The sequence below is a fragment of the Carassius gibelio genome, chromosome B25, assembly GCF_023724105.1.
Source record: "Carassius gibelio isolate Cgi1373 ecotype wild population from Czech Republic chromosome B25, carGib1.2-hapl.c, whole genome shotgun sequence".
In the NCBI taxonomy this organism is placed as follows: Eukaryota; Metazoa; Chordata; class Actinopteri; order Cypriniformes; family Cyprinidae; genus Carassius; species Carassius gibelio.
This window is the reverse complement of record NC_068420.1, coordinates 15,409,104-15,428,069: the sequence shown is the minus strand read 5'-3', so window position 1 is coordinate 15,428,069 and position 18,966 is coordinate 15,409,104. Positions and strand designations below refer to the sequence as shown.

Genomic DNA, 18,966 nt, shown 5'->3' with positions numbered 1-18,966 from the left:
TTGGTAGCAGTAGTCATTGGTAAAGCTTTAAAAATGTTATTCAACAATCAAAAGAAACTTTAAAAAGCCATCTTGTTCCCATAAAATACCAAAAATGTACAATCTAATTTCACAGTTACCTGTTCTGCGCGACTTCAGATCGGCGCACCTTCGTGATCCAATTTTGATTGCCTAATCATGTTCTAATTTTGAACGTGGACTTGTTATGCAAAAGAAATGGAGAAACTAATCATATTTGCTCTGTCAGAGACGGTGAAGACGAGCGCCGGGGGAGCGTGCCGTACTGGGGTTATGAAGGAAAAACCACAGCGCGCAGATCTGACAAATGTCAAGTGCCACTGGATGCCTGAAATCAGCCATGCCTGCGTATGACTTCTGCACCGCTGTAGCTTTAAGAGCCTAACTCATATAGTTAGGGAAATGTCCAATTCCCATGTCTGGGCAAAAAACATTACAAGCCCAAATAATTGACTTTTAAAAATCTGTTTCCTTAGCAACAGTAAGAAAAAGAGAACAAGAGATGGAGCTTTTGTAGATGAAGCTCACCTGTGGAAAGTTGACTGGCGATTAGAGCAGCATCTTGCAGAGCAGTTATCCAACAATGACTTGTGGCACAGAAAACTGATCACAACAGACACCAGTTTCATCATTTGAACTGCTTTTTGTTACTTTTTGTTTCATTTTTTCAGGAAGAGTAATAATATGCAATTACTGGAGAGATTATTATTTTGGAATGGATAAGTGTGCTAAACTGAGTAATCGCTATAAGCACTTAGCAGTGGATTGACGACTGTGTCAGGGTGTCTGTGTAGAAACAGATGCACACAGATGAACAAATCCAAGTGTGAGCAGAGCTTAACATAATGAAGCGTTGACTAATCTATTACAGCTGAAATAGAGCTGAAACATACAGTTCTGAAACATAAGGTTGTGGCCTAATGAATAGAGAATTTAACTTGTACCCTAAAGGTCATGGGTTCGAGTCTCAGGTCTGGCAGGATGGTAGGTGGGAGTTCTTTTCTTTTCTCCATTACCTAAATCAGCTGTACCTATTAAATCTGGCCACTTACAAAGGATTGTCTATGACCTAAAGGACCATTTTACAGCTGCATTGTGAACCATAAGTTATAGCTTTAAAAGTGAACTTTGACCCCATTTTTCTACTAATGGACCCCATATATTCACTTAAATGCATGAAATAGTGTGAATTAATATAGAGATAACTCCAAATGTCATGACACCATAAAGCTTCCCCGTGCTCTTTTAGGAAATATGAAATGCTCTTCACAAGAAATGCTAATATTGAGGGCAGGATACAGCAGTAACAAATTGCTATTTATATATATAGTTATAATGTTCCATGATATGAGGTATTTTAATCTAACACACAATTCATAAGCACATCTGGCTAAACTAAATGTAAACAAATTTTACTGCAATACTATGACCATTTACACAGACAAATTACAGTTTTTTTTTAATTATTATTCTTTTTTATTTAAACCCTGACCATTTCCACCACAGTGGTCTCAAATGACATGTTTTGCGCATTCTTTGATGGAAATGACAGTGGAAACTTCATTTTTATTTATTTATTTATAAATGTGATATATATTAATAATCTAATAATCTAATTTTATTTTATTTAGTTATTTTGCTTTATTTGGTTGCTTTGTTTGTCTTTTCTGAGGCTAATTTTATGCCTTAATTACATCATTATATATATATATATATATATATATATATATACATATACACACACACACACACACACACACACACACATATATATATATATATATATATATATATATATATATATATATATATATATATATATATATATATATATATATACATGTGTGTGTGTGGGGTGTATGTATATATATATATATATATATATATATATTAAAGATTTCACATTTTGTTTGGATTATATAGGATTTCCATATTCCATAATTAAAATTCTGTGTCTGGGAAAAGTATACAGCAATAATATCTATAAATAAAAGTCATGAAAAAAGTTTTCGGTACAATTAAGGACCTAAGATCACTTGAAAATAAAAGTGCCTGCAGTTAAAGGATCACACAGCACAGTGCTAAAGGGTCCTGACATTCTTGCCATGAGCCTTCAGTTATTTGACCACATAGATGCTAATGCTAACATATAATCCATTTCCTAAGCTGCATACGTTTCCCATTCCTGAATAGCACAAGCTAGGCCTCTCAATAAGCCTGTTCTGGTAGCAGTAATTATTCAATTTTCTCTCTTGTGGTCAATAGAAGCACAATGGCAATCAGGGGGCAAAGCGGATTTCAGCTGGTATCAGTCATTCTCTTTGTAGCAATTAGCCTAGCGCTATTACTACGCACTGATATCTGCTGAGACAGGCACTAAAACTCCGGCTGACACAGACCAGCTGATTAGCCAAGCTTAATTAGCCACGCTGCCTTTTAAATGGGGAAATCTGACTCTGCCATTAAACCTCAGTTGGGACCAAAGACTGTGGAGCTACGAAGACCATTCCAGCACCTTAATGATGCTAAAATGGACCGCTTCAGACCGCAGAGAGAAATCAAGAGCGGCCGCGCATCGCGGATAATAACCAATTGGAAAAGGTCAAAAACAACATACTGTTAAATAAGCCATTTGGAAATTTTGTGGGATAAATACTGAGCGAATCCGAGAGTCTGAAAGGCTAATGCTATATGCTAAAGGGAGCACAAAGGTTTGTACTTTCCCAGCAAAAATTGCCAGGTGTTATTTGGAAAAACTGGCCTCAAATATTGATACTAGCCTGTCAAATGGACAATCAGGAGATGCTGAATATGCTAATGCTTTCATCAGTGTTACTAGATGTCACTCATTGCAATTCAGGTTTATGTATTTAAAGCTCAGTAATGAATCTCAACTGGTGCTAACACCCCCCCCACCCAACAAAAAATGTGTGCATCATTGTAACATCAGATGTCGTCCATTCTGGTAATGAATCTTCACAGGAGCTAAAAACCAGAAACAACAAATGTAATTGGAAATATTCTCAGATAAATCCATGGCAAATGCAAGAGACTGAAAGGCTAATGCTAAACGATAAAGGGAGCAGCTCCAGTTGATAAAAGATGCCAGGTATGATTTGAATAAAAATGACCTCAAATATCCTTGCTAGCCTGTGGAATTCAGAAAGACAGAAGATACTGAAAATGCTAATGCACCCATCATCGTAACTAGATGGCCATTACGATGGCAGTTTGTTTGTGCACTTAAAGATCAGTAACAAATTTCAACAGGAGCTAGATCAACTCAGGTAAATCGACTCAATAAACGAGGCCAATAAAAAGCTGAACTATTTGGAAATATTCTCTGATAAATCCAGACCTAACTCAAGAGGCTAAAAAGCTAATGCTAAAGGGAGCACAAATGTTGTTGAACAAAAATGGCCTCAGATATAGAAACCAGCATGTGAAATTAACAGACAGGATATGCTTATAATGCTAATGCTAATCAGCCTTTCCAACAGTGGTTTGTTTATGTACCTTAAGCTCAATAATGAATCTCAATAGCAGCTAAACTAAAAAACAACAAAAACAAAAATCTGTTTAGGTATTTGGAAATATTTTCAGATAAATCCAGAGTGTACGCTAGAGGTTTAAAGGCTAATGCTAAAGGCTAAAGGGAGCACAAAGGTTTGTACTGTAACAACATAAGCTGCAAGGTTTGTTTTGAACAAAAATTGCCCCAGAATATCAAAGCTAGCCTGGGAAATCAACAAACAGGATATCCTAATATGCATGCATCAATGTAAGCAGATGTCGTCGTCGTTGTGATACCATTTTGTTTTGTACTTAAACTCAGTAATGCATCTCAAGAGGAGCTAAACGAAAAACAACACTGTTAAAATAAGTGATTTGAAAATTCCGTGCGATAAATTCAGAGGGAGTGCAAGAAGCTAAAAAGGCTAATGCTAAATGCTAAAGTAAGCACAATGTTTTTTTTTTAACAAAAACGGCGTCAGATATTGTAACTAGCCTGTGAAATTGACAAACAGGATATGCTAATAATGCTAATGCGTGCATCATCGTAACTAGACGTTGGCCATTCCGACGCCGGTTTGTTTATGTACTTAAAGCTCGGTAATGTATCTCAACAGGAGCTAAACCAACTCAGGTAAAACGGCTCAATAAACGAGGCCAATAAAAAGCATTTCATCTGAGGTGTCAACATGATTAATCATGCACTAAAAAGGATCCGGGACCTTCGAGTAGACGCGGTGATAGCAAAGACGATTTACATCTCGGCATTAGCGGCGGCAAGACAAGCAGTTAAGTGAGGCAGCCCATGCAACAGTATGAATATTTAATTAATAATTAGTCATGTAATTCCTCCTCAGGAATTATCATCCCTAGAACTGGTTTGTGAATTTAATTATTAGAAGCCTTTTTGTTTCCATGTCCCCCTCATTACTGTCAGGATTGATGCAACACAAACTTCATTAAAAATTAAAGCAAGAGTCTTAATTACAAGGCTACCCTGACTGAAGTTAGAATTAGCCAACTCAGTGATGTGCAAATGAGAGCATTATTTAAGAAACATGCTGGAAGTAGTTATGCTAATTTGGAGGGTTCACAGTAGCAGACCTTTTCACTTGCAGTTGCATATTCATTAAATACACTATGCAAATTTAATGTAGCAGTCTTGGTAATGCCTTGTTAATTTATTCAGATTTATTGAGTACGACTTGTAAAAAGTACCAATTTAATTACTCGATCTCCTTGGGAAGGTAGCGGGATACGACGGCGGAGGTTTTTCCACTGTGTAAATCAGGATTACTGTGCTTTGATAGAGAACGAAAAGGACACTGTTTTTAATAACTGGGCTTGAGAGACGTATTTGATTTACTTAAGCCGCACGCAAAGAGAAAATCACTTAAGTCATCTTAATGGAGAAAGGAGAGAAACGGCCGGAGATGTTGTGCTTGTTTGACCGAATTAGAGTAGATGCTGAGTCCACAGCAGTTGGTGGGAATGAGACCACTGAGACCAGTAAAAATAAATGGAGGTGCTGGAGAGCGTGGTGGGAACCCTTGGCTTTATACGCGCATTTTCTTGCTTTCACTCAAATGGTTCTATAATATAACAGAGAACAAACTGTATTTAGTGATATTTTTCAGTTTTGCATCTCTGTTGGTAATTTATATGACTTTGTTTATGAATAAGATGGCTAAGTAGCTGTGGCGCTAATGTGAACAAAGTGGGTTCGAGTCTGGCTCACATCATTTTCTGTTCCTTGTGTCTTTTCTTTCTCTGCTGTGCTCTTAGTTCTTCTTATTAATCAAAACTAATATAAATAAAACTGAAGGAATTATGGTCAACTTAAAAATTACACTTGAAATTTTTTTTATGTAGTTTTGTCAACTAACTGATAAAATAGATTTAAGTAGAAGTACCAAACCTACTAAAACTAAAATAAAACTAAACTGAATTTGTCAGAATATAAAATGAAGAAAGCACACAATTAATAAAACTAACATAAAATAAATCTTGATAGAAAACTAAAACCAAAATCTAATAAAAATGACACATTTTTTATATAAAAATAAAACTGAAAATTAAAAAAATAAAAGGTAATTCTAATAAAAGAATTGCAAAAATAAAATGCAAAAATATTTTGAATACACCAAACTCAAAAATCATGACTCGTAAATGTCTGTTGAGATTCAAACTGAGAAAAAAAAAAGTATTGGGATAGAAAATAATATAAATTCAACAAATGCACTTTTTCATTTTATTTGCAGTTATTAATAATTTTACAATATTATATATGAAGAGGATGCAACCATCTAAATTTAAGAAATATTCAGAAAACAAACCCTCAGATTGTAAATACAAGTTGAATTGATAATTTCTAATAATTATGTATAATATTAAGAAATAATCATTAATAACTTGTATGATCTAATGTTAACAGATCAATGAATTAACAAATTCATTACTCATTTATAAATTGAAATTAATAAAAAATAAATATTATTACATATTATAGTTACTTAGAAGCTACTTTTGTACAATACAAAATCGCGAAACAAAACCGAAAACTACTAAAACACATAAAGTCTGTGTGTAAAACTACTAAAACTGAGTTTGCAGACAGTCACAACTCAGGTACATATTTCTTTTTCCCCTTGACATTCCGCACTGGTTTTCATTTCTGTACAAACATCCCTTGGGAGACAAATAAAAATCCAAGTCAGTGTAGCGCACAACCCATGACAGCTTTCAGCTGCTTTATGAACTTGTTTTGTAGCTCAAGGGCTTCGTTGAGATGATAAGAGACTGCGAATGAAAAAGCTTCTTTCCAAAACAAAACTTTCATCTCCCCTCGACTCAAACAAAGGAATCGGACCTTTGACCACAACTTGTTAAAAACAGACAGTAAACGAGACGCCACGCTCTGTTTTTCCACAGGACTGATGGTGTTGAACTTGTTCTCTCAGATCTTTGTGCCGTGGCCAGTTATTAATGACTGGATGCCGTTCTCAAGGGATCGCCCTGCTTCTGTCATACTGGAAAACATCCTCAGGACTGTGGGCCAGTGAAGCTCAAAGAGCCGGCAAACACAGCCTGGAGTGGATCCACACAACACTGGCCGCGTCTTACAGACCTGCTCTCACCCCAGGATCTAATTACTTACTCGCATCTCTCCTATCATCTCCCGCTTCCTCCAGCAGGATCCCCATGGGTCTCTTGAGCTCAGACCCACACGAAACACACTGACATGGGGGAAGAGCTCAACCTCCGGCCCAACAACTGCTAGAATCCCTATCGAAGCATCATATAGACCATACAATCTCCTACAGCCTGATATTTTGTCTTGATAATGTTCAATAAAATCTGAGACGTGAACTAAATCAGTTAATAAACGACTTTAGGCTATGTTTACGCCAAACACGTCCTCAAAAAAAAAGTTTGTTTGCTACAGTTTGGATAAAAGTATGTGACGTGCAAGCTAAAAAACAAACAGAATTGCCCGAAGATGTGTACGATGGTACAGTGTATATGCCTTTTCAATTTAAAATTATTCATTAAGAGTAGCATAATTATGAGCATCTTTAATCAGGATCAATTTGATGTTTATTTAATGAATTATTTAATTTTAAGTTTTATTAACATTATACTTAAATTACACACACAGACACACACACGCACACACACACACACACACACATATATATATATAATGTATATATAATATTTTTTCCTATTTTTCTTTTAATAATAGTACACAACTAATTTCCTCTGTCCTCAGAAACACCGTGGCATATGAATATGCATGTTATTTTATCAGATAAATTATCTCTCGTGATCCTCAGAGGCTACAGCACAGTAAATAATTCAATTCAGATCCTCCCACGTCATGTAATGCTTCTCTGCTTAGCCACTTTTACTATATTTGTTTAATGTATTATCTAGTAAAATTGAACTGCGGATTTCGTAATGTTTTTACATTGTGATTTTTTTAAAGACAAGATAGATGGCTTTGAAATGACAGACAGCGCAGCATGATGCCGAGAGGACAAGTGGCACTTCATCTCGATTAATCCATCACAAAGCATGAGTGAATGTGTGTGTGTGTGTGTGTGTGTGTGTGTGTGTGTGTGTGAGAGAGAGAGTCTTCTATAGATACAGACAGTCATTGTCATTGTCAACCAGCCGTCTCTTGTTCTTTGACAAAAATACACTTTTAAACAACCTCAATAAAATTTTCTATAACTTATAACCCCATGCTATAGTAACAACACTCATGAACTAAACATAATCTAAAAAATATAAGCGCTTGTGAAATAAAAGTTTTAAATGACTACATTGATTTCTGTTTTCGTGTTATCAACATGTAGCAGAGATTGGGGCAAGTTGTCACAGTGTTTAAATGTATCGTGGAACTAAAAGGTTTAGACTCTGAAGTCAAATTACATGTGTTTTCTTCTGCATTGTTTTTACAAACATCTAGTTTAAAACAGTCAGAAATCAGGATAATCTTTTCTACCAAATTATTTAATTGTGATATTTTTTTTAAATATTTGTTTTATTGTTATTTTTGCTATAGCTGTTGAAGTGCTCACTAAAAAAACAAAAAAGTTCCAACATTATATTGCAATTAAGGAAGATTTTTTTTTTAGGGGCAAGTTGTCACATGTGTTTTATGTTATTGTTGTTGTTTTTGTAATTAATTGATTAATACACATTCTGTGCGTGAACCTTTTAATTTATTACTATTTCATGTTTCATCAAATGTGTCAAAAAACGTTTACCAAATTTAGCTAAAAAGCATTTAATAGACTGTTTAATGGCAAGGTCCTATTGTGACACCTCTTACATTGTGACAACATGCCCCATTATAATACTTCGGTTTCTACTATATTTATCAACAAATGAATTCAGTCTCAGTGAGCCGAAGAGATTTCTGTCAGAAACATTCTGACCCCATACTTTTGAACTGTAGTGTATGACAATTATACAGTTTTTCACTAGGGTTAGGTTAATATTTTCAATAAAATTTCAAATCAATGCCAAATTTGAAAGGCTAAGGTCCTCTATGTTCCCATTCGTTGGGCCAGTGCACGGAGGAGGCCCAGCCTAAAAACATAGCACAGAGTAAGCAAGGGCCCTGCTAGCCTGGAGGTATGAGAGCTCAGATCCCAAAGCAGCGCCTGCCTGTAATTACCCCAGGCCCATGAATAATGGCGGGTCCGCTCGCCCCGCGACGCTTTGATAGAGATGAGATTAGTTTAATCAAGTCCACGGGCCGGCCGAGGCCTCTGAATCTCATCACCTACCCCTCCAGTCACCCGTCTCAACACGTCCTGCCCATCTGCCATCCCTCGTTAGCTCCTACGCGCTAGCCGTGCTAAATTAATGTCTGTGGCGATTTCTACAGTCTTTATGATTTCTAGCCCGATAGTTTGATCCTCCAATCATCAGACGTGGGCAGAAAAAGCACACAGTTTAAGCCGTACTGATGGCCTTAACCTTTAAAACAGCCATGGCTTCTGAGGACCAGGCTAACAGGTTAGCGAGATGTGATATTTGGCACGGCGAAATCGGATAATGTCAGCGAGGAAAAACCCAAGCGCACACACACACCCTGCAACTTTCGCATACAAAAGGAGTATAAATTTCCATATGCTGAAATTTGACTGAAATTAGCATCACATTGGACGGATCAAAGGCGCGCATTGCCTCTCTATTGCACTATAGCACAGAAGCGCTAACACTCCCTTAGGGTCTGCCAGTTAAACTAGGGGATTAGTGAGGGTCTATTAAAGATTAAAGAGGTGGGTTTTACTTTATTATCCCAAACCAACAACTGTCAGTGTCAGGGAGATCCCCAACGCTCATTCAGCACAACAGATTGTCAATAATTCGTCAGAAAAAGTATTTTATGGGGGGATTAATAATGCATGTGTGAGTTTTAGAATTTAAGTCGCATAATTGTTATTGTTTGCGTCTCTTTCTGCGTGACTATTCCTCAGAGACGTCCCAACAAATGACAAATGAAAGGAGTGTTTATGGTTATTTGAATTGTGGGATACTACAAGTAAATTTAACAAGAAGATGTGTTTGTTTTGAAATACAAATCAAAACTAGCCTGGAATGTTCTACGGTTAAACTTTAGTAACAGCTTTTCTGACATGCTTAGAAATACATTCGTAAACATTTACAATAAAGATGCATAATAAATCGGTAGAAAATTCAAAAAAACACTGTATATGTGATTAATGTATATTATAATATTGTGTGTTTGCGTTTTTATATAAAAAACTATTATTGCCAAAAAATAATGTATTAATATTCATGCAAAATATATTTACTAGCCCATATATATATATATATATATGAATGCAAGTCATACACGCACATACACATGTATTTTTATACATCTAAATAATTTATATATGTAATTTATAGACATTTATATATTTAAAAATATAATTTCAGAGTATACTTTTATATTGTAAAATAATAATAAAGTAAATGTAATAAAGTAAGTGTTTAATAAAGTAAATGTATAACAAAATAATTAAGTAAATATTTTATACAAAATGCAAACATATAAACATGTCAATTATTTTGTATTAATATAACTATTTTTCATTGATAAAATAACGTAATTTCACTTAGTTTACAGTAATGCTTTTACAGTAGAAATCTATGTGGCAAAGCATTACAGTTTCAAAAATATAGCAAGACAACTTTAACACTATAACATCAGAACTAGTATCATAAAATTACTGAAATAGTTTGTACAAAGACAAATCTACCCAACAGGAATTGCGCTAATAACGCATAACCGGACACTGATGCATCTTATTCACTTATTTTTTAACAGAAGAATGAAACACTTGCCATATAGACTTCCTTAAATGACTTTAAACCCAATTTTTACTTATTTTTTTACGAATTGAGGGTTGAGTTTTTTTTGTTGTTGTCCCAAATCCCGTACACAGCCTCCAAACACACCTTAGAAACAATCAACCAAATGCTATTATTCACTTTTGAGGGAATTAGTGCGTTGTACAGGTAATTAACCAAAGAACAACCATCAATTATGATGACCTTGCTATACTGATGGCTTTACACACATTGTAAAGTCAACTTCAACACGTCCCAAATGTGTAACTAGAGTAGTATGTTTAAAATCATTTAAGCACCTCTCATTAGAAAGATCAACATTAGATTACTCACACTAATGTGTTTACCCCCTGAGGCGCTGCGCTTCTTCTTTACAGACAACAAATCATTTTTTTGTCAAAACTGAGTAACACAGCATGAGATGGGTGCAGTACGCGATGTGTGTGTGGGTTACGATTGCAGACTAGAGGAACTTTGCAAACAAAGCCCAGAGTGAAGGGCTCCCAGTTTTGACTTTCACACAGCCTCTGTCAACAGCAGAGCCTCCGAGCTGAGAGATATCACACCATTACAGCACTATTTGGGAGCCATTCATCAAATCAGACACAAGATTAATTAAGCCTACGGACTGAATTACCCCCGGTCTCTTCTCATAAAGGTGTACCTCCAGCCCTGGATGGGGGTCTTTGAAGGAGGGGGTGGGGGACTGCTTCTGTCTTACACATGTAGACATGAGCTTGTAATATAAGAGGTGCATGGAGCCCAGCATGAAGCGAGTCATGTTCACATGCTAAAGTCTGACTGATTGGCACTGATCACAATGGCAGGGTCAAGTTTGTCAGGAAAACGCCCATTTCATCCTAAAATGTGGAATATATAGTTTGCAGAATATTTTGCATAAAGAAGATTAGGCTCTGTTTTGTATTGTTAAAATGTTTTGCATTGACATAATTGTGATAATTGTAATAATCCTAATAATAATCTTACCATTAAGATAATTTAAAACTCCAATTTTTCATTACTGTAATGTGTTATTTGTATTTTATTTTATAAAAAAAAATACATTTATAAAATTCATTAAATACAAATATACCCTACATGTTAACTAATATGATTATGATTTTAGTGTATTTTATTCCTGCATTAAAGTAGGGTTACAAACCTTTTATCTTTGCTAATATATATATATATATATATATATATATTGTAAAATATATAATTGAAATAATTTAAGTAAATATTTTTTATATAAAATGTAAGCATATAAATATATCAATTATTTTGTATTCAGTACAGTAGTACAATAGTTTACAGTGATGCTCTTACAATAGAAGTCTACGTGGCAAAGCATTGCAGTTTCAAAGGTATAGCAAGACGACTGACACTATAACATCAAAACAATTAAAACACATTGATTTAAAAAATAATATATTTGTATATATTTTCAATTGATTTTGTGGTAAATAGCGATATGTTTTTATGAGATTGTATATATAGTGTTTGTGTTTGTGTTTATATATATATATATATATATATATATATAGAGAGAGAGAGAGAGAGAGAGAGAGAGAGAGTATTCTCATTTAATATGTGACAAATCATTATACAAAACTGGCAGAAAGCTTGTCACCCACATTGCTTAGCTAATAATTATTATGTATAAATATTATGTCACTTCCGTAAGTGAAGCTCATAATCAAGACAATCACAGGACTAAAAGCTTTTCCTGTACAGTACGCTGCCTATGAAGGAGGCAATTCTCAAATGATGGATCTGCATCTGGAATCATTTTCTTCATAGTCAGTTTTCCCGGCCTTTGAATCCGGCACACCGCAGATATACATCACAGCTTTAAACAGCCATCATATCTGCCAAGATAAATGCTTGCAATCTGAACTGTGAGGTGGGGCTAATGGTTTTCCATCGGCGGGCCATCTTTCCCCTTTTTCCCTTTTACACAAACATATACATTAAACCCACAAAGCAGACGCGCGCACGCTCGCGCAAACATCCACATCCGCCCACACGCGCCGACACGCGCACACATTTTAATGAGTTCATTAGCCCAGTGCATCCTCCGAGCGGGTCATATCTTGATGAATTGTGTGTGGCGCCTTGCTCCGGGGTAGGATTCATCGCTCAAGTGGCATGAGGAGAGACCGAGCAACCAAATCTGGATGGAGCTAAGAAAAATAAAGAGAGGGATGAGGAAAAAAAGGGGCAAGGTGTTTGGACCACCAGAGATTTTCCTCCCACATGAGCGCGGCATCAACAGAGACATTAAGAATCTAATGTGCTATTATTCTCCATTGCGCCCCTAAGCTTTAAACATCTGTCCTGTGGGTGGCTGTGGTAATAGGCATGGGCTTTAGGACCTGTTTCCGAGACTAGACACTGGCCCCCACGAGGGCCCTTGACACGCCGGCGACTTAATCTGCAACTCCTTCCACAAAATTGACATTGTCTAGAGAGTAAAGCAATCACCCAAACCGGTATTACAGAGCATTTATGTTTGAGCTAGGCTTCCAAACAGCAAATCTTGACCTTTTCGAGACACCCCGTCTCCAACCTCCATTTTCCTGGCCGAGTATTTCCAAACTTCCTTGAAGAATTATGTTTGTCATTGGACTTGACTCTCCTCGAGGAGGGCTGTGGGTTTAAATTCAGACCCGAGCAATCTGTTTCACCTAATACCGTCGTGGATTTGGGACCTGAGAGAAAGAAACAGAGGATGAAAAGTGGTAAAAGGCAAGAGAGGGGGATATATTTCTAGATCTATGGACAGATTTGGTTTAGCAGAGAGTAATTTAGGTATTTGGGCCTGAGGTCTCCTGCCCCGTGTATTATGACATGTGTTCGCTGTCATACAAACAGACTGAAGTCACAAAGACGGACATCAAACAGAAAAGATTGCAAACAGTTACAATAAAAATAAAACAAAACATTTCCCATGTCAATATGTTACACCACACCAAATATTAAGACTGTTGTGTTCATTTTTTTTTTGTAGAACGCAAAAGGGGAACATTTAAAAATCTTCATGAAGGCCATTTTCTGAAAGGGGCCATTTTCAATTCAATTAAAAATGTCATGTGGTGCAACCGGCAAATGAAAACGTGTTTTCCTTACACCGCTAAATGCATGAGTGTACACGTCCTTATAATTATTTCACAAATATTTCCAAGTTTTTTTCTTATGAGGTGAATTATTAATTCATAAATACCTTTACATATTTGCAAAGTCATACCACATGACATTTACATTTAATAAAATGTCAAATTTAATTAATAAAAAATATATAAATGATTACGATATAAATGCAATAAAAAAAATATATAAATTAGTCATTCATATAACCCATTACATATTTTGGAAGTCGCACCACATGACATTTACATTTAATAATTATTTGTTCAGCAAATCAAAGTCATACAAAGTCATCAATCAAAATGTAATTAATAAAAATATATATAAATGATTATGCAATTAAGAATATATAAATTAGTTATTCATGTAACCCATTACATATTTGGGGAGTCAACTTGGGAGTAACTTGATCTGTAAGTTGACTTTTAAAAGACTTTATGACCTTGACGCACAGTCATAAGGGTCTGCATATTTCATCATGACTTTGATTTGCTGAACAAATTAATAAGCATTGAAGCAGGATTAATAATAATAATAATAATAATAATGAAATAATAAGCTTTCTCTTCACTATATCATCCTGATATTTGTTTTTACTTCATGGCCCTCAAAAAATCTACATTAATTTTAGAAATTAAAAACATGCTCATCATGGAAAAGGTGTATTCAAGTCATTATGTGCAGGAATTGCGATTTAATGTTTGTTATATATTTATAAAAATGAATAGGTCTGACAAATAAAACGAGTGTCATGTCATTGACCCATGGAGGTTTTCCCAACTGACCTGTGATAGTTTATTATTAACAGTCTCATGCCGTAATGAGATCCTGTCTGGCTTCATCGTTGAGCTTTGTAGTGTCATTGTCACTTACGTCCCCCTGTGTTTGAATGCTTCATCAGATGCCGTGTGAGCAGACAGAGTGACCACCGGGGATTTGAGGCGGGCCGAGCAGAGCAGACATTCATATTTATAAGTCAGGCAATCTGAGTGATAAAGGGGGAAGGACATTAACGGCATCAAACGATGCAATTTTCACCAAACATTCTTAAAGGGATAAATGTGCTGCTTTCATTCTCACTTAACCTTTGATCTGCTGTATGTTGCTCAAACACTTACAGTAGCAGCTCAAAGTGGACATTAATTTCCTCTGATTTGTTTCATTTAATGGCCGACTGGCATCATTCTTGAGGCTTATGGAAAATGCTGTGAATAGCATTAAGTGGATTAAGAATTTGCCAGTGATTTCTGTTATGTGACTCCAATAATGTCATAGATACAATCTATATAGTACTGCACTGTTAGAATAGACCTGTATTCTGTAGTGCTAGTTAAGTTTGAAATAGTTTGTATTCTAAACAAGTATGATGGTAGCACTTTATTCTACAGTCCTGTTCCTCATGTACATACTATGTACTTATTATAGTAATTACAATAACTATGTAATAACTAGGTACTAACCCTGAACCTATCCCTAAACCTAACCCTACCCCCCGTAGTTACCTTGTATTACCAGAACTTTCTTAGATAAATACACTGTAAGTACACTATAAGTATATGTAAGTACACCTACTGTAAAATAAAGTGCAACCAGTATGATTTTTGACAAAAATGAATATGAAAAATTAGTTTTTTCTTCTTCAAAAATGTCAGGAAGAAAAAGGCCAGAAAAAGTAATTTTGTAAAAAAAAAAAAAAAATTATATTTCTTTGAAAATAAAAGTATAATATTTAACAAAAATGCTCATTAATATATATATATTGACCAATATGCAGAAAGACCCTGTCGACTGTCGGAAGGTCAATAAGCTTCCTACAATAAAAGATAATTTGATGTATTTATGACAGACAAGATACGTTTTGTGGAATTTCATGCGGTGCAACTTGCCCAATATATGTAATGATTTTCATGAATCAATAATTGATGTCAAGGTGTAAGAAAGAAGTTTAAACCAAAATGAATACATTTCTAATAACCTGGCATGTGTGTTTCAAACAAGGCTTTTCCTTTTCTTCATCATTGACCCTCTTAGCAATAGTCACCATCCACTATCATTGTATGGAAAAGAGCCTGGACATTTTTCGAAACTTCTCATTTTGTGCTAGGCCAAATAAAATAGTTTGGATGGATGTGAGAGTGAGCAAATGATGACAGAAAGCCCAATTTCACTCTCAATAATGAGCACTGGATAGTTTAAAAGGGACTTTTTTTCTGAGACACAAGTGGAGTAAAATTTGCAATAGATAGTTAATTGCCTCAAAACTGGCACCAGAGAATGAAAAATTCATGAAATCGGTGTTGCTATTAACAAAGAGAGGGAGACCGAGAAATCTATAACTATGGTTTCTCACCATTAATTGAATTAAATTCAGTCTGAGGACAGATAAATCTGGCTTCAAGGCACCATATTCCCTCCAGGACCTAATTAAATATACAGTCTTTAAAACACAAAAATAATCATTTGATTCATAGAATATTAATGAGATGATGGAAGGCGTGCACTTCCAGACTGCAACAGTCTCTCCTTCACTCACAATACATACGCAACGCAACACACCACAAACAACTCCTTGTGTGTGTAATCCAAATAAGTGTTGTTTCCTGCTCATAGAGCATCTGTTAGCGAAGGAAAAAACAGTTGCAACCCTCTGCTCCTTTTTGTTTTTCACAAAAACAACACATCCTCTTTCCGTTCAGTCGTGGAGAGAAAAAACGAGTCTATCTAAATAGTTAACAGATGGCTAAATCTGGTGTCTTTGAGCAGTGTTTCCCAGCAATTAAAAGTTTCTGCCTGTTATTCTGCTCCCAGAGTGCAGATTGCAAACAACGCAAGAGGTCAAATATCTGGAAGGGAAATGAGGGACTGGAGCAACCGCATGCCGGTCTCATCTGGCGCTGCGCAGGACGAGCATTCACCTGAACGTCCGTAATCACCCAGCACCTATGTGAATAATTAGTACAATAATTACCAGCTTTAAAACAAGGCTGAACGCTGCCCTCTCGCACGACGCCATCAAGGAAAACAGGTGTTGCCGATGCCTGGAAGGGACAGAGATTAAAGATTATTTCACTATCTGGTCTCTCCTTCAGGCTAAAGCGATCTCCCCCACTCTCTCTCTCTGTCGAGCACGGAGAGGGGGCCGAGCGGGGGCTCATTTTCCTCCAGCGTGGCAGTTTTGGGAATGGCGAGTTTGACAGAGAGTGACTATTGTTTAATCTGGGAGAGTGATACGTCCTTGAGATTCCTGGACGCTCGGTGTCCACATAACCTAGAGCCAGGTGGAGGTTGTCTGTTACTAATGAGGAGTTTGCACTGTGGAGAAACAGAAAGAAGTGTTATTAAACAAAACTACATGATACAGGGAAAAAGTGACGGTGCCATGTTGTTGGGCTGTCGCTGAGGTGTTTGTTGCTTGCTGCAAAAGTTTGCTATGGTGTTGAGTTCCTGCCAGGATCTTTGTAGTTGATAAGGTGTCCTGCGTGTTTAAACATGTTAGTGTGCAGTTGTTATGGTGTTCTGTACAGTTGCTAGGGTATTGCTCTGTAGTTGCTAGGATGTTGTGAGTTGCTGGCTAGGTGTATTTGGTCTTTTGAGTGTTTTAGCATGCAGTTATTAAGATGTAGTAGATAGTAGCTACTGTAGTCATGCTGGGTGGATGGTTTGGTGTTTTGGTGGTTGCCAGGGTGTTTTATCATGTTGCTATGCAGTCCCAGGTTAAAAAAGTCCACTTTCATAATGTAGCTACTTAAAGTGCTCTATTTTTGCGCACTAATTTTATACTAAATATACTAGAAATGATTCTTTAGTACTCCGTCAGATTAAATTAAGATCATGTAAGTGTACTCAACTGTGCTATTTTGGCACAGTACATTTTTAAAATACTATATCTGCATACAAAAAGATTCTAGTATAATACGTACAAAATAATAGTGCACAAAAATAGAACACTTTAAGTACATTATGAAAATATACTTTTTTATTTTATTATTTTATTCTTTTACATGGGGTTGTAAGGATTTTCTGTTAGTTATTGAAATCATGCTGGGTGGTTGCTAGGGTGTTGCTATACAGTTGCTAGGGTGTTGGGAAACATTGACAATGTGTATGTGGTTTATAAGGTGTTCTGAGTGATTTAGTATGTTGCTTTGCAATTATTAAGACGTACTAGATGGTCACTAAAGTCATGTTGGGTGTTGGTATGGTGTTTGGGGTGGTTACTAGGATGTTACCATGCTGTTTCTAAGATATTGAGAGTTGATTTTAATAAAATAAAAATAATGGCCAGGGTGTTGCTATGTGGTTGCTAGGTTGTTGTGAGTAGTTGGCAGGGAGTATGTGGTTGATAAGGTCTTCTTTGTGTTGCTAGGTGGTTGCAAGGGTGTTTTCGGTTACTTCCATGGTGTCGCTATGTGGTATCTAGAATGTTGTGAGTCATCGGCAAGGCACTGAAATGTAGTTGTTAAGGTGTTCCTATTGTTTAATTATGTTGCTATGCAGTTATTAGGTTGTTTTGTGGGTGCAAAAGTGCTGTCAATGGTTGCTAAGCGTTTGGAATAATGCAGTGTGTTCAGAATGCTGTTATTCAGTTGTTAGGGTAACATTCTAAATTCTAAGTTATATTTTAATGGTTAGAGTGTATGATAAATACTTGTAAATAAGAGGTTTGTTGAAACCTTTAAAGGGACAGTTACCTGTAAAATAAACATTCTGTTGTCATTTACAAAATACATTTTGAATTAACTGGAGTTGACACTTCCATCGCAGTGCTTCGCTCACCCACATGCGGTAATTGTGCCGCTCTCGTAATGTGCTTTGATGCTGTCCTCTCAACAACTTAAGCAGTGAAGCCAGGCAGCCCAAGGGTGTTTGTTCTTGTAGGAATTACTTAAAGACTTGTCAAGATGCCACCGTCACATGGCTTATTTTCTGTTTGTTCTTCTCACTTGTGTGTTTTTGAAATTACTACAACAGGTGCGACAGATTTGCACAACAGCGGTCTAGGATGTTTGATTGCAGACAATAAGAAGAGAGTTGTTTTGTTCCTAATGAAAGCCATTTGGTAACAGTATCGCATACCAGTGCACAATATCTGTCATAAATTAATGAAAAAAGAAATGAATGAATTAATAAATAATTATAAATATGTAAAAATAAATTAAATATTTATATATGAGATTAATTGTGATTAATTCATTAAATTGAACAGTAGATCTTGTAATTCATTATATTTTTCATTCAATTTAATTACAAGATCTGGTGTTTAATTATCTAACTTAAATCTCATACATATTTTGCTGACAAACACCCCAAAATATCCTGTCATATAGAATTTAAATGTGCACATTTAACAGCATTATTATTAGTATTATTATTATTTACAATTATATCAAAATAAACTGATGAAAGTTTAAT

General features: G+C 35.8%; 1 protein-coding gene and 1 long non-coding RNA gene across 2 annotated transcripts in view; one reads left to right on the top strand and one right to left on the bottom strand.

The window, feature by feature from the left end:
- The window catches only part of LOC128013988 (annexin A2), a 327,457-nt gene that overhangs the window by 81,037 nt on the left and 227,454 nt on the right, over positions 1–18,966 (top strand). The window lies entirely within an intron of this gene.
- On the bottom strand, positions 11,969–16,708 carry LOC128013996 (uncharacterized). The gene is made up of 3 exons (XR_008183473.1): positions 16,523–16,708; positions 14,340–14,539; positions 11,969–13,118 (listed from the first exon to the last, which is right to left on the bottom strand). It is a non-coding gene; the product is annotated as an uncharacterized LOC128013996 (long non-coding RNA).